Source organism: Ostrea edulis, chromosome 10, assembly GCF_947568905.1.
Source record: "Ostrea edulis chromosome 10, xbOstEdul1.1, whole genome shotgun sequence".
In the NCBI taxonomy this organism is placed as follows: domain Eukaryota; kingdom Metazoa; phylum Mollusca; class Bivalvia; order Ostreida; family Ostreidae; genus Ostrea; species Ostrea edulis.
Genome location: NC_079173.1, coordinates 44,826,601 through 44,844,100, shown reverse-complemented (window position 1 = coordinate 44,844,100; position 17,500 = coordinate 44,826,601). Strand labels below are relative to the sequence as shown.

The following is a 17,500-nucleotide window of genomic DNA, read 5'->3' as shown; positions in this document are numbered from 1 at the left end:
CTTTGACCCTTCTGTGAATTTCGGAGACTCGCGTCGAAAACCTTGTTATCGCTACTCCTACTTAACGGAAAGTCATAGAGACACGAAACCTTCGCTAATGAATTCACAGTAAAACCCTCTTGCAAAGAAAAAATAATCAAAGGGATACAAAAACCCTTAAGCATAGTTATTGCCCCTGAAAGTCTCCAATATCATTATCTAAGCCTATAACTTTTATATTAATATAGATAGAGACATGGGATCACTTGCATTAAGACCGATGACCTTTGACCTTCAAAATGAGGTCAAGGTCAAAGGTCAAGGTCATCATCAAAATTAATTTTTTTCATTTTCAAGGTCTTTAAAAGTATTTTTATCATTGATAAGTTAACCGAAAGTAACCGAAAACCCATAAACAAATTATTGCCCCTGAATATCTTGATCAACATTTTGTTAAGCTTATAGCTTTTACATTAATATAGATAGAGACATGGGATCACTTGCATTAAGACCGATGACCTTTGACCTTCAAAATGAGGTGAAGGTCAAAGGTCAAGGTCATCGTGAAAATTATTAATTAAATTTTCTTGGTCATTTCGAGTTTCGTACACCATCTTAAATATTCTTAAATGTCTTTTTTTAAATCATTGCAGGTGGAAAGCCCTCTAATTGTTCGCGAACAATTAGGATCACTAGTTATTAGGGCTTTCCACCTTTCAGTGGAAAGTCCTATTGTTATTGTTCTGTTTATTATTATTATTATTATTATTATTATTATTATTATTTTCCTGCCGTCAAAAAAAATCTTCGTCTTAAGACTTATCGAAAAACTTTATAGTCCATCATATAGTACTTCTTGAGAAACGAATACAGTTCACCCTGCGTAATTGAACTTTGACCCCTTACGGAGTTATTTGACCTTTCGCAGAAATCATTGTTAGCACTTCTACTTTGTAACCGTAAATGATAGGAGGATGAAACCTTTTCTAAAACACAGAGGGTAATTAGTAGAAGCGAAGAATTTCAAATGAAGGGATTCGGTGTCCCCTAAAGGGAGTTAATGCCCCCTCATGTTTTGCGATTTGTCCCCTACAAATTGACGACTCCTAAAGTCTTCGTCGTAGAGAGACGGAACCCACTGGGACGGGTTGGGTGACCTTGACCTTGAAAAAGTAGGTCAAGGTCAAAGGTCAAGGTCATCCAGAATGGCCAGAAAATGGCACTTTTTATACGCTCTTTCACGCTTCAGATAGCATCGAAATATCACATGGGTCAGCAAGGAATTTTGGACCGGTCTCGGCATCACGAATGTCAACTCTGAACTTTGACCACTCTGCGAATGGCGGCGACTTAACGTCGAAAACCCCGTTATCGCTACTCTCACTAGACCGCAAGTCGTGGAGAGGCGAGACCTTCGCCGACGAATTCCAGATGAAACGCTCTCGCACAGAAAAGTTGACCGAGGGAAACCGAGAACCCCGAAGCACGGTTCTCGCCCCCGAAAGTCTCCGACGTCGTCGTTCGAGCCCACAACTTCTTCACGGATGTAGATAGGGATGCGGGACCACTTAAACGAAGCCCCGTGACCTCTCTGACCTTCAAAATGAGGTCAAGGTCAAAGGTCAAGGTCACACTTTCTCCCCCATGGGTTTTTGAGGTTTGACCTTGAAAGTGGGTCAAGGTCAAAGGTCAAGGTCAAGCATCCAGGGGCCAGTCTCCACGAGTAAGGCCAACCCACCCATCACGCCTGTCGTCCCCAAGGAAGAAATCCCCCACCCTTCAAGTGATCTGTCTGTGATCAGCTGTTTATAATACACTATTTTGACTGGTTTCATGCCCAACAACAGGATTTTTGAGGTTTGACCTTGAAAGTGGGTCAAGGTCAAAGGTCAAGGTCACGCATCCAGGGGCCAGTCTCCACGAGTAAGGCCAACCCACCCATCACGCCTGTCGTCCCCAAGGAAGAAACCCCCCACCCTTCAAGTGATCTGTCTGTCCTCAGCTGTTTATAATACACTATTTTGACCGGTTTCATGCCCAACAACAGGATTTTTGAGGTTTGACCTTGAAAGTGGGTCAAGGTCAAAGGTCAAGGTCACGCATCCAGGGGCCAGTCTCCACGAGTAAGGCCAACCCACCCATCACGCCTGTCGTCCCCAAGGAAGAAACCCCCCACCCTTCAAGTGATCTGTCTGTCCTCAGCTGTTTATAATACACTATTTTGACCGGTTTCATGCCCAACAACAGGATTTTTGAGGTTTGACCTTGAAAGTGGGTCAAGGTCAAAGGTCAAGGTCACGCATCCAGGGGCCAGTCTCCACGAGTAAGGCCAACCCACCCATCACGCCTGTCGTCCCCAAGGAAGAAACCCCCCACCCTTCAAGTGATCTGTCTGTCCTCAGCTGTTTATAATACACTATTTTGACCGGTTTCATGCCCAACAACAGGATTTTTGAGGTTTGACCTTGAAAGTGGGTCAAGGTCAAAGGTCAAGGTCACGCATCCAGGGGCCAGTCTCCACGAGTAAGGCCAACCCACCCATCACGCCTGTCGTCCCCAAGGAAGAAACCCCCCACCCTTCAAGTGATCTGTCTGTCATCAGCTGTTTATAATACACTATTTTGACCGGTTTCATGCCCAACAACAGGATTTTTGAGGTTTGACCTTGAAAGTGGGTCAAGGTCAAAGGTCAAGGTCACGCATCCAGGGGCCAGTCTCCACGAGTAAGGCCAACCCACCCATCACGCCTGTCGTCCCCAAGGAAGAAATCCCCCACCCTTCAAGTGATCTGATTGTGATCAGCTGTTTCAATACACTATTTTGACCGGTCTCATGCCATGCAACAATTACAGGATTCTAGCTAATCTGACCTACACCTACACATCTGACCTACACCCACTTCTTCCATTTCTTGACTGTCTTGTCAATCAAACATGAATTCCATTTACATTCATGAAAAGACATAGGCCAGATTCAATTGTCTGCCTGCATCAACATAAAGACTAAGTTGTTTTTTTTTTGATAATGATGATGCAACTTTACTCGACAGTTGAACTCATTGACATTCCATCCCGACTGTCATTGTAAACAAATAAACACTTACCTGCAGGATCAGATGGGATGCAGTACTCCTATTCTCCGTTCAGATATCCTACATGCACTCAGACACTTTCTAATGGTCACCGGCCGCCATTTTGGTTGTTTGTTGTCAAAGCCTATCAATCCGTATATGCATGCCTCCTTGGGTGAAATGACTGAAAGACATTGTCTCCGTGAATTAGAACACATAGGATGAGCCATTACAAACTGTATATTCAATTCCACAATCCACAACACACACGGTCAAATCCAGTGCATCTTCACAACATCTGACAACATGAGGCTTGTATAGACTCCCAGCATGCACCAGCAGTTACTACAATCTAGGAAAATGGCACATCCGGTTTCTTTGCACCTCCAAATATCACATCTAACAGGTCTAAAGTCACCCCAAACACCTGCACAAGTCCCATTACACTTTTACCTGATATGTGCATATGTGCTGGCTACCCAACACCCACACCCCTTTTCTCCCTCAAATTTGACGGGTACTTAATGCGAAACCAAGCATTGAACACACCTCAACACTCAAATTTAGGCGGCAAATTTGAATTTCTTTTCTAGCCAAATCCATTTTTTTTTTTTTTTTTTTTTGGTGAGGGTGGGGTGGGGTGGGGGGGGGGGGGGCTTTTAGCATTTCAACACTACTGAAAAACCGCTAGAAGGTGGGAAGCCCTCTAATTGTTCGCGAACAATTAGGATCACTAGTGTTTTAAACACTCACCACCTGCCATTCTTTTACGCCTTGACGAATGCGAAAATTGATTTTTTTTACGCACGGCGACTCAACATTTCCTTGTGAACTGACCGGGGGAATCGAACCCACCCCTTTTTCCATCCGAGAACGGAAAATGTGCACCTTTACACCTGGTCAGTTGCCAATCTTGAAATGTAGAAATCAACAGAATACGAGAAATCCAAGTTTAGGCAAATGCGCATTTTTTAACGTGAAAATGTCACTTACATGACTCAAGTTCCCATTCTGACCTAGGAATGCCAAATGTATTCAATACGTGGCACTTTCGTCTCAATTATTAGGGCTTTCCACCTTTCTGTGGAAAGTCCTATTGTTATTGTTCTGTTTATTATTATTATTATTTTCCTGCCGTCAAAAAAAATTTTCGTCTTAAGACTTATCGAAAAACTTTAGAGTCCATCCTAGAGCACTTCTTGAGAAACGAATACATTTCACCCTGCGTCATGGAACTTTGACCCCTTACAGAGTTATCGGACCTGTTAGCAGAAATCATTGTTATCGCTACTCCTTTTTAACCGTAAAGGATAGGAGGATGAAACCTTTGCTGAAGCATAGAGGTCAATTAGTAGAAGCAAAGAATTTCAAATGAAGGGATTCGGTGTCCCCTAAAGGGAGTTAATGCCCCCTCATGTTTTGCGATTTGTCCCCTACAAATTGACGACTCCTAAAGTCTTCGTCGTAGAGAGACGGAACCCACTGGGACGGGTTGGGTGACCTTGACCTTGAAAAAGTAGGTCAAGGTCAAAGGTCAAGGTCATCCAGAATGGCCAGAAAATGGCACTTTTTATACGCTCTTTCCCGCTTCAGATAGCATCGAAATATCACATGGGTCAGCATGGAATTCTGGACCGGTCTCGGAATCCTGAATTACAACTCTGAACTTTGACCGCTCTGCGAAAGGCGGCGACTTAACGTCGAAAACCCCGTTATCGCTACTCCTACCAGACCGCGAGTCGTGGAGAGGCGAGACCTTGACCGACGATTTCACCATAAAAGACCCTCGCACAGAGAAGTTGACCGGGGGAAACCGAGAACCCCGAAGCACGGTTCTCGCCCCCGAAAGTCTCCGACGTCGTCGTTCGAGCCCACAACTTCTTCACGGATGTAGATAGAGACGCGGGACCACTTAAACGAAGCCCCGTGACCTCTCTGACCTTCACAATCAGGTCAAGGTCAAAGGTCAAGGTCACACTTTCTCCCCCATGGGTTTTTGAAGTTTGACCTTGAACGTGGGTCAAGGTCAAAGGTCAAGGTCACGCATCCAGGGGCCAGTCTCCACGAGTAAGGCCAACCCACCCATCACGCCTGTCGTCCCCAAGGAAGAAACCCCCCACCCTTCAAGTGATCTGTCTGTCATCAGCTGTTTATAATACACTATTTTGACCGGTTTCATGCCCAACAACAGGATTTTTGAGGTTTGACCTTGAAAGTGGGTCAAGGTCAAAGGTCAAGGTCACGCATCCAGGGGCCAGTCTCCACGAGTAAGGCCAACCCACCCATCACGCCTGTCGTCCCCAAGGAAGAAATCCCCCACCCTTCAAGTGATCTGATTGTGATCAGCTGTTTCAATACACTATTTTGACCGGTCTCATGCCATGCAACAATTACAGGATTCTAGCTAATCTGACCTACACCTACACATCTGACCTACACCCACTTCTTCCATTTCTTGACTGTCTTGTCAATCAAACATGAATTCCATTTACATTCATGAAAAGACATAGGCCAGATTCAATTGTCTGCCTGCATCAACATAAAGACTAAGTTGTTTTTTTTTTATAATGATGATGCAACTTTACTTGACAGTTGAACTCATTGACATTCCATCCCGACTGTCATTGTAAACAAATAAACACTTACCTGCAGGATCAGATGGGATGCAGTACTCCTATTCTCCGTTCAGATATCCTACATGCACTCAGACACTTTCTAATGGTCACCGGCCGCCATTTTGGTTGTTTGTTGTCAAAGCCTATCAATCCGTATATGCATGCCTCCTTGGGTGAAATGACTGAAAGACATTGTCTCCGTGAATTAGAACACATAGGATGAGCCATTACAAACTGTATATTCAATTCCACAATCCACAACACACACGGTCAAATCCAGTGCATCTTCACAACATCTGACAACATGAGGCTTGTATAGACTCCCAGCATGCACCAGCAGTTACTACAATCTAGGAAAATGGCACATCCGGTTTCTTTGCACCTCCAAATATCACATCTAACAGGTCTAAAGTCACCCCAAACACCTGCACAAGTCCCATTACACTTTTACCTGATATGTGCATATGTGCTGGCTACCCAACACCCACACCCCTTTTCTCCCTCAAATTTGACGGGTACTTAATGCGAAACCAAGCATTGAACACACCTCAACACTCAAATTTAGGCGGCAAATTTGAATTTCTTTTCTAGCCAAATCCATTTTTTTTTTTTTTTTTTTTGGTGAGGGTGGGGTGGGGTAGGGGGGGGGGGGCTTTTAGCATTTCAACACTACTGAAAAACCGCTAGAAGGTGGGAAGCCCTCTAATTGTTCGCGAACAATTAGGATCACTAGTTAGGGCTTTCCACCTTTCTGTGGAAAGTCCTATTGTTATTGTTCTGTTTATTATTAGGGCTTTCCACCTTTCTGTGGAAAGTCCTATTGTTATTGTTCTGTTTATTATTATTATTATTATTATTTTCCTGCCGTCAAAAAAAATCTTCGTCTTAAGACTTATCGAAAAACTTTATAGTCCATCATATAGTACTTCTTGAGAAACGAATACAGTTCACCCTGCGTAATTGAACTTTGACCCCTTACGGAGTTATTTGACCTTTCGCAGAAATCATTGTTAGCACTTCTACTTTGTAACCGTAAATGATAGGAGGATGAAACCTTTTCTAAAACACAGAGGGTAATTAGTAGAAGCGAAGAATTTCAAATGAAGGGATTCGGTGTCCCCTAAGGGGAGTTAATGCCTCTCTATGTTTTGCGATTTATTCGTAAAACATGTCGAGCTTGAGCACGGTTTGTCGTAGAGACATGGGACCAACTGGAATAGGATCGGTGACCTTTGACCTTGAAAATTAGGTCAAGGTCAAAGGTCAAGGTCATCAGAAAAGAGGAAAAAATAGTACTTTTTATACTCTCTTTCCTGCTTGAGATAGCATTGAAATATTATATGGGTAAGTATTGAATTCTTGATTGGTTTTGATAGTATGCATTACAACTTTGAACTCTGGTTGGTTTCCATGGAAACACTTTCTTTTTCATCTTCTTCTTGTGGCAAGGTTTTCTTTTTCTTTCTTTTCTTCTGAAATTCTGCCAACTGAAAAAAAAAGCTTTAACTTTCAGACCAATGCATGACACTCATGTACAAGTATCCATGGATATAGAAATCAACAGACAAACCGCGGAGTTAACAAGTATCCATGGATATAGAAATCACCACACAAACCATGGAGTTAACAATTATCCATGGATATAGAAATAGCAGACAAACCGCGGAGTTAACAAGTATCCATGGATATAGAAATCAACAGACAAACCGCGGAGTTAACAAGTATCCATGGATATAGAAATCAACAGACAAACCGCGGAGTTAACAATTATCCATGGATATAGAAATCAGCAGACAAACCACGGAGTTAACAAGTATCCATGGATATAGAAATCAACAGACAAACCACGGAGTTAACAATTATCCATGGATATAGATATCAACAGACAAACCGTGGAGTTAACAATTATCCATGGATATACAGTCTATGCAAAAGACATCGGACCGTCAGACCTGACCGATGTGCAGTGCCTAAGGTCCGATGCATCATTTTTTACACCGGACCAGAATGTCCGATGTCTCAGTGTCCGGTTTTGAGCTTTATTATTTTGAAGCGGAGTCATTTAAATGTTTGTTATGAGTAAAAAATATCACACAAATCCAAATATGTAAATGAATGTGATTAAACCCCATGGACCGTCTAAAGTATTATGCGGGAGGGATCCCTGGTATAGTATTACTAGTATAATAAATTAAGATTTCCTTGGTTTTACATTTTCACGTGTTTCACTTTTTTACATTAGGTTTTTCGGTCTGACAAAATTTTGTTTGGTCCGGTGTGTTCATTGATTACACAGGACCGAATGTCCTATGTGGTCCAAAAAACTTTCGCATAGACTGGATATAGAAATCAACAGACAAACCGCGGAGTTAACAATTATCCATGGATATAGAAATCAGCAGACAAACCACGTAGTTAACAAGTATCCATGGACAGTGATTCATTCTGACGTGCGTCCTGCGTAAATTACGCATTGAATTTGCTCAGGACGCATGATTTTAATAACTGTGCATCACGGCGGACGCATGAACATTCGAAATTATATGAAAATGTTTTCATCCCCCCCTTCCCCCGGTAATTAGTATGAAATCTAAGCTCCAAAACGTACTACACACCCGAGATATTCCGAATTAAGAATACTGATATTTCATTGGTCAACTTAACCAATGAAACCAAATGATATATAAGGCATTACGGCGGGTAAACAAAAGTGGGAATTAGAATTTCCTCGCATATAATCCAATTCCACCGATTTTTTTATGTTTTAAAACTTCCTAATCAGGGAAAGTTAACAACAGTTTTGCAAAGTGATATGAATGATGATATTGTCAGTAACTATACACGGGTAAAAAACAAACGCGGAGTCCCTGAAATCAAACGTCAGTCCTGAAAGTGAAAACGAAGTAGAGGTTGAGAAAATTCGAAAGGTGAAAAAAATGTCATCAAAAATGACTTACACTTCATTCTTGGCTAAGATTTGAGAAAAATGAAGAAAATGGAGAAAAAAATTATTTATTGCAGCATTTGCACAGAACAAAAAAACTAAATGGCATGAACAAAGTAGCTAGGAATAAAAACTTCCATCATTCAACTTTAAGCACCTGAAAATCATTTTGCAATATGAACTAGCTACGAACAAGCATTTTCTGCAAATGATGGCTTGTAATAAAAAGCGAAATATTCATTCTCTAGAAGGGGGTGACAACACTAAGCTTCTTCCTTAACTTGGTTTGTTTATACCTGTGATTGTCAGGCTGTTTGTTTGAAATAATGAAATTTGGACTCATTGGTTTTAGCATGGGACTCATTATTGTAATCAAGGGGAGTCCGCTGGACTCATGATAACCATTTTCAAAATGAATCACTGCATGGATATAGAAATCAGCAGACAAACCACGGAGTTAACAAGTATCCATGGATATAGAAATCAACAGACAAACCGCGGAGTTAACAAGTATCCATGGATATAGAAATCAGCAGACAAACAAACCACGGCGTTAACAATTATCCATGGATATAGAAATCACCACACAAACCACGGCGTTAACAAGTATCCATGGATATAGAATTCACCACACAAACCGCGGAGTTAACAAGTATCCATGGATATAGAAATCACCACACAAACCACGGAGTTAACAAGTATCCATGGATATAGAAATCACCACACAAACCGCAGAGTTAACAAGTGTCCATGGATATAGAAATCAGCTGACAAACCGCGGAGTTAGTATCTTCAGTGACTAGCTGACAAACTGCAGTCTTAAAAGGTGTAAATTTCAACAGGCTTCCGACCTTTGAGATAACCTGATATTCGATATCACTATGTTCAAGATTTCTAACTTTTTTTTTTTGAAAATAATAATAATATTAATCTTTATTTTCAGAGTCTGTCATACAAACAACATGAACATTAGCAATATTCTAGCTATTTACTGACTTCCATGGGTCAGGGGTCGAAATTAACTTTTTCTACCACAGGCTAATTTTAGCCTGTGGGTAAAAAATCCACAGGCTAAAATGAAAACCTACAAGCTAAAATGAAAATAATGAAGCAGTGCTCTTTTTATATATTATATTATATATTTATATTTTTTTCAATCAATCATTTTCCCCATCCTTACTGAGCCTAGTGGGTCAACAGGCAGCATTTGGACAAGACACTAAGTTACATAAGTCATATGGTGCAATGTCTAGGTCTCTTGATTATCGCACCTCTAACAGTCTAATCCACGACTTGTTTACCGCATGTCTAGATCCAGTCTTCCAATTTCATGCCACATCAGGGTTGTCACTAGTGATTTTTTAAAGCGAATACAGGACTCATGGTTTTATAAGCAGCACGATCACGAGTCCTATGACTTTTTTGATAATCGTCGACGGGGTGAGAAATGCACGTCAGTACAACCTGACCTCAATATGACAATAAATTTAGATGTGACATTCTCGTGATTCTGATAAAAATAACTACCGGAAGACTTGGTAAAACATAGATTCCGATATTTTTTGTAGATAAATGAATAACAAAAACATCATACTTGGAATTATTCAATTTAATCACCCCTATAGGTGAACAGGACTCGTGGCACATGTCGATATGCGATGTCCGATCTCTAAAGCATTTGTTTGACTCCGACTTTCTTAAAAAATCATAAAAGAAAAATCCGGATAAAAACGGTTATTGAAATCGGTCGTTCATGTAAGCGTTTGTATGATTCAGAGTGCAAGTTTGAGAGAAGCGAATAGCGCATCACCGTATAAAACGGATACGATACGATCATAGTTTGTAAATCACCACTCGCTAAGATTTTCGAGTGTCCATTATTTTTACTCGCTATTTTTCAAATGTACTCGCATTTTGCGAGTATTTCTCGCTAATTTCGAGCCCTGTGGGTATGTGTACTTTCTATTCAGACGCCTTCAAAATAGACTGGTTAAAAATTACACAGTTTGATTTTTATTGTTTTAGATTTTCAGGCTTAAACGCTTTGTGTAAATTAATTGTCATTCAGCAAGTTCTGCATCTACAGTCGTAGTACAAAAGATCATGAAACATACTATCAGAACTCTTCAGTGTTGAGAAGGTAGAGTTTGCATTGGCTTAAAAAATAACCAACTTTATTTACTGTGGGATTTACACTATGTAAAGTTAAGAAAGCATATCTCATTGTGATAGAGAATTACCACAGTGCTCCAAAACCTTTTGTCTTATCCATGTTTCTTAAGACAGTTTTCTCTTTCGTAAACTGGCCAAACCTCGCCCATACCCCTGACTTGCTTCCAGTCGGTTTCAAAAATGTTATGTAGTCCGCCATATTTTCTTTTGTTCTACTTTCATTTTCTGCAAGGCGGATGCATCGTCCCAACTCTAATTTGTTGATCATCAAAATCATTTCAAAACTTAAGGTAGAAGTGAAATAAACTTAAATCAGCATCAATTTATCAAACCAACAGCTAGGTAATAGTGATTTATAGGTGGGACAGTCATAATAATATATCTTACTAATCTTAGCTGAGCCAATAAACAGAGTTGGATCACTTCCCCTATAGCGAGATCACCTCACAAAAACGCGATTATCCCTCTCTAGCTAGAGTAAATATATCCTGAGAAAAACACTCGTGTAATGCATCTCTTCGTGTTTCACATGAAACGAAGAAAACGTGCTATAATGTCTGATACTTCCGCAAATATATTAATACTTATCATTTCCATTAGTGGAACTCTTCAAAAGCGCGTAAAGTCGTGCTACCGGGACAACATAATGTAAACACATTACTTAAGCATACGAAATATAAATTATGATATCGAATACATATTATAACCGACTGCAAACCACACCACTGATTAAAATTCTAAAGTCAAATTTAGGAATTGATTATTCTTACAAGAACACAGACGAACGTATTTAACTATGTGAGGGAGAGAAGGTACTAAATTTGCCAAATCTGACCGATACAAAGCATCAATCGCAAGGAGAACTGTGAAGGGAAAAACCTATATGCGCATCCTACACAAGAACTTTTCTTGTAATTCATGGGATTGATATGTTATTAAAGTTATTCTGTCAGACTATGAAGACATTCTATTTTATCATACAATTAGGACAGGTTCATATTGGACTTTGTAATCATAACCCCCCCCCCCCCCCCTTAATTCCCATATTTTAGAACAAGTTATATATATATATTCCAAACTGCATTTTTGTTAGACGTATATAACACTAATTAACACAGCTAATGGGTTTCAAAACTGCATCGAAGCAATTTTGTAAATTACAAAATATTGATGAACTTAGGACAGAGAACATCGTTGTTTGGAATTTTTAAAATAGGTGTGGTGGAGTTTTAAAAACAAGTAACATCTTTAATAAAATAATGTTAAAATATTTGAAAAATGCAGTTTGATCAGGGTTATTTTATTTATATTTAAAAATACAACATGCATTTTAACTCTTAAGGGGGAGGTGTGCTATGAACATTTCGTTTATGTCCCAGTAATCTCGCACTTGCTCGCGAGACTTGTGCATTTTCTCACCAATGACGCACAAGAGTCATAAAAGCGTGATAATTCTAACGAGCTGGTAATGAGAAATATTGAAACAAAAACACTCACGGTGTGCATTGGATTTCAGACTGCTTTCCTCTTATGCAGCATCTTTGATATGCAATTTCTGTCTTGTCAATTTTATATAGACAATTTTTATTACGTTGAGTGTGTGTCGCACTTATTCAACATTGCACATAATTTGTCATTATTTTCAAGAAAGACACCAAACACCTGTTTATGGTCATGTTTACTTTCTCGCTAAAGAGGGGTGATCGGATTTTAGCGAGAAGATCTCGCTATAGGTGAAGCGCTCCAACGTAGTGAAGGAGTTGCTTATCTCCATCATAAAAATCTACGTCTCAATCAAAACATTTAAGCGACATGAGTTCTGACAAAATGTAACATATCACTTCTTGTGACACTGGTCTGAGATCCGGAATAGGCATCAGTTCAAATGTCCAGCTTCGATGAATCACGCTTAGATTTTTAAACAAATTAATTCATTTTTTTTATTTTGTAAAACAGAATCTTGTACTAATTGTAAGACAGCAATATCAGTCCCTGGAGTGACCCCCTTCGTCTGGTTATAGTGATAGGCCTATTTTACTGTTTGTTTATGTCAGTCCCTGCAGTGACCCCCTTCGTCTGGGTTATTGTGGTAGGCCTATTTTACTGTCTGTTTACTTGTTTTAAGTCAAAACCTGTTTCGACAGCAAAGTACCGGCAGGAGAAATTAAAGAAATGAGATTTTCTTGCAGATGGAAACTAATTGCAACAAAAGATTTCTTTTCATTTTTTGATACATTAAGATATCCTTTAAAAAATTCAAAAAGTTAAGAAGAATATATTAAGGGAACAGCTGTTCGTTGGACAAGTGATGTGGGCGCTTTCTCGCCACGCTGGACCTCAATACACTGCGCAAGTCAACAACAACCTGTAATTCTCGAATTTCCTCGCAGAAACATAGTATACAACATCAATAATTATCTATTATTTCAGTGCACCTTCTGTTTTCCGGCCTTTAGTTTCTGTTTTCTGTCGTCATCTTCCATCTTCGTCAACTGCTTTCTGTTCTGTCTGTTGTACACGAAGTTTGGCCGGCCATTGTTATTTTTCCCGATAGGTGTCCCAAAATTGTAAGACGTAAAGCATATTCGGAATTTATTTCCGGATAGTAACATGAAATTATTCGTATTATTTTTTAAAAGGGGGTGGAATTTAGGGTGTGTTAAATTCCAAAGTAAAACAAAACTGAATAGATGAATAACAAATAAAAAACAACCAAAAAAAAAAAAAACACACACACACACAAATAAAGATAAATTAGTTAGACTAAAACGTTGAGAATATATCGATATGTCGATTTTCCCAAAAAGAACCCAAGAGAACACAAAAGGACCCACAAAGTACTCAACAAGACTAATAACGAACAACTCCAATAAATATTAATGTGATTCATGAGATGAATACAGATTTTACGGCTATATATATGTATTTGCTTTAGGGATTGGTTGTGTGTGTGGAGGGAGGGGGTACGTATTTTGATTAAATGCATTTGTAAATCTTGGGATATGTCAGTATCACTATTAGATAGTAGATACAGTGAAATAATTAGGGGATAATTTGATCATCCAATCAAGAGACATGCATGTTTGAGTCGTGAGTTGAATACTTTAACTAGGGTATTTTAATAATAACAAAGCAAAAACTTGATTATGAGACTAGAGCGTTATACAAAATAATGCAGCTTTAAAATTCTCACTGAATGTTGTTGGGTTTTTTTTTTTTTTTTTTTCGACTTTGAATTTGATTATTCATTTTATAATCTGTGACCAGGAAAAATAAGAACAGAAAATAATGATATACTGATCTGATACTATATAACACAGAAAATAATGATACACTGATCTGATACTATATAGGTGGCAGGGGACAGTTTCTTTGGTTTTGAAACATGTGGATAGGGGGTATACACCAAAGTCAGATTATGACAGACTAATGAAAAATCATATTTCCCTTTTATGTCAATACTTGTATTTCATATTAGTGTAGTTAATAAATTATGACCCTAAATTACATGTAATCTATAAATACTGGTGCTGGTGCACAAAACATGCTCTGAGCAGGTTCCCCTTTTTTGCTTTGATTTTCCCTCATTTGGGCTAATCCGCACCACCCCCACACCATCACAGTACCAAACATGGGGATTTAGACACTGTGCACAATCAAGAACCCTATCTGCCCTTCTCAAAAATCTACCTCTCATATGGGGCCATCCACCTTCCCTCACAGCTACAGACCTTTTGCTAGACCCTGCATGTTTTCACCGGAATTTCTTCAGCAACTGACCACGTGTCTTAGTTTCGTATTTGCACCCATCTATATGCTAGGAATCATGGTGACACCTACATGTTGTATATCAACATTTTTACTAAGCACTCAGCTACATTTGACATGCATCCTAAAATTATTGTATACATTTTTACACATGTAATATCACTTCAAATACAGGGCAATTCCATTTTTTGAAAAAGTTGACCGGGCCTATAGTGCGAAACTGTCCCCTGCTACCATAACACAGAAAATAAGATTTCTGGTCGTTTCGGCCTTTTTTCAGTTCGGCCCCAAGTTTTTTCGGCCGTTAGTAGTTTCGGCCTAATGTCGTTTCGGCCCTAGTCGTTTCGGCCTCACTTTTAATTACTTTTAATTACCTTTGTAATACCAATAAATGAAGTCTTTTTTCTCATCTTACTATATCAAAATTGATATTTCTTTGTTGTGTAAACTGTTATATATGTCTATGGTGTAAACAAGGAAGTCCACACCATCAAAGAAAATGATATGCCAATTGCAGATTACATAAGCTTGTATTTTAAAAGCAAAAATGCTAAAACAAATATAATATATATTTGTTATGAACATAGCACATTATGATGCTGATTAAATTATAAACCGGTACCATATGATGCAGTTATTTTTAGGGCACAAATATTTTAATGGCATATCTCTCTCTCTCTCTCTCTCTCTCTCTCTCAAGATTCTTTTTAAGACAAAACTTAACTTGGTAGTTTGCATTTTATTTGTTTCATATCATCATCGCAAACCACGGCTTATTGTTTCATTCTATTTCACAAACGTTTGTGAAATAGAATATGAAACAATAACCCGTGGTTTGCGACGATGGTTTCATATACGATATCGATCATTAACATTTTTCTAATTTCTATATTGAATCATTTTTAATTTAGATGCATTAAAATAATGAAGGCACTACTGAATCTAAAACATCGCGAGCCGCGCGCGCGCGCGCGCGAGAGAGAGAGAGAGAGAGAGAGAGAGAGAGAGAGGCAGTTTCAAAAAGGTGTAAAGTGAGGACAAATTTCAACCAATGAGCAAAAGTTGTGAGGACAGAATTGCACCATGAGAACCAAAAAAAAAAAAAAAAAAAAAAAAAAAAATGTTCTCACAATTACGTCCTCATAATTGTGACCTACAGCATGTGAAAGATGTAGATACAAAATATTAGCTTAGTGAGGACAAGTGGTGTGAGGACATGTCCTCACTAATATTGTGGTAGTGTGAGTGATATGGCATTCCTACTAGCTCTGGCTAGTGGGTTAACCCTTTAGCTCGATTGGTAGAGTGCTGGACTTTAGTGCCAGAGACCCGGGTTCGAATCCCATCAGAGGCATAAAATTTGTCTCTGTTTCATTTGGCGCCCAACGTGGGGCCCTGGGTTATCTCTGGCGGGTGAGAGATATTGTCTTCAGTACTTCGCCCCACAGGTGTTCGAATCCCATCAGTGGCATAAAATTGTCTTCTGTGACATTTTGGCGACGAGGATGGGATTCGAACCCGGGTCTCTGGCACTAAAGTCCAGCACTCTACCAATCGAGCTAAAGGGTTAACCCACTAGCCAGAGCTAGTAGGAATGACATATCACTCACACTACCACAATATTCTCTCTCATTTTTTTTTATAATTCGAAAGAGAGTATTAGATAAACTTTTATAGCTATACCTTACATAGTACTTTTTTGCCTTTGGAATAATATATGTGTGTATTATCTTCTACACATTGTGAGGACGTCCTCACTTAATAGGTTTGGTCGGCTAGAAATGGGAGAGAGAGAGAGAGAGAGAGAGAGAGAGAGAGAGAGAGAGAGAGAGAATTGAATATTTTAAACCATTACAAATAGTAGTACAAAATTCCACAGCAAATGTTGGGTATCCTATGTCCTTGAATTGAAAATTGACGCACAGCTAATTGTGTGGTCAATAACTAATTTACAAAACCGAAGAATTGGAGATACACTGTACATGTACAACAGTTTTACAACACATTTCCATGCGTAAAAGTGTGAACTCAGCTTCCCGCAGACCTCGTGTATTACAATCAAGTTTTTAGTTTTCCGTGTCAGGTTAGTATGGTTAAATAATTTTCCATGATACTTGAGTCATTAATATTCATCTAAACTTGTAAATAAGATTTTACAACACTTCAGTGTGGATTTTATCGTTTATCATTAGCGTGCCACACCTACTGTGACACGGGACATCCGTTTTTAAGGCCATCTCCGAGGACTCGTGACATTCACACCTGATGCCGAGGGTTTGGCGATGGAATTGTCACTACCTGTTTTAATGACCGAAGAGGTCTGTCGTGGCCGGGATTCGAACCCCGACCGTCCGCATATAGGGCGCGAACACTCTACCTCTAGACCACCACAGTAGTGATGCTATTGATACTAAATTCTGATTATAGATATTTAAAAAAAGAGCAGGCGTCCTTTACCAAAATTGTAAATTCATGATCCAAGGATAGGGTTTTAGTTCCGGGTGGGACCAAAATGATTATGGTGACCATTCTTTTTTTTTTTACAACATCATATAAAGTTTATATTTGAACATGTTGAAAAGTTTCAGGACATTGTTTCCAATCCATATTTGTTATTTCCTTACAGGAAATGTATTATTTAGTTGAGCGAAAATAAAGACTAACGCATGAACTTTTTTTTTTTACACTGTTGTTCCTGCTTATTAATATTACAGACAGAATTCATGAAGTCAGCTTAGCGCTTTTCAGTACTTTGATTATACGATATCCACGGGTGGATCCAGGAATTGCGGTTACGTGGGGGGGGGGGGGCACTTTATGAGGCAGAGGGTCTGGGGCCGCCTTGAGGCCCCCAGTGAGTCGAGGGCGAAGCTCTGGTGGGGGCCCAGGGGGCGAAGCCCCCGGAAGCTCCTGGATTTTACAGATTTTATAGGGCTTGAAATATGTCTCCTA

The 17,500-nt window shown here is 39.4% G+C and overlaps 1 protein-coding gene and 1 long non-coding RNA gene across 2 annotated transcripts in view; one reads left to right on the top strand and one right to left on the bottom strand.

Moving 5' to 3' along the window:
• LOC130050809 (uncharacterized) overlaps positions 1-17,500 on the top strand; it is a 355,157-nt gene that overhangs the window by 155,491 nt on the left and 182,166 nt on the right. The gene's annotated exons all lie outside the window — the stretch shown is intronic.
• On the bottom strand, positions 455-13,609 carry LOC130050811 (uncharacterized). Its single transcript, XR_008799076.1, has 3 exons — positions 13,216-13,609; positions 5,696-7,151; positions 455-3,233 (listed from the first exon to the last, which is right to left on the bottom strand). It is a non-coding gene; the product is annotated as an uncharacterized LOC130050811 (long non-coding RNA).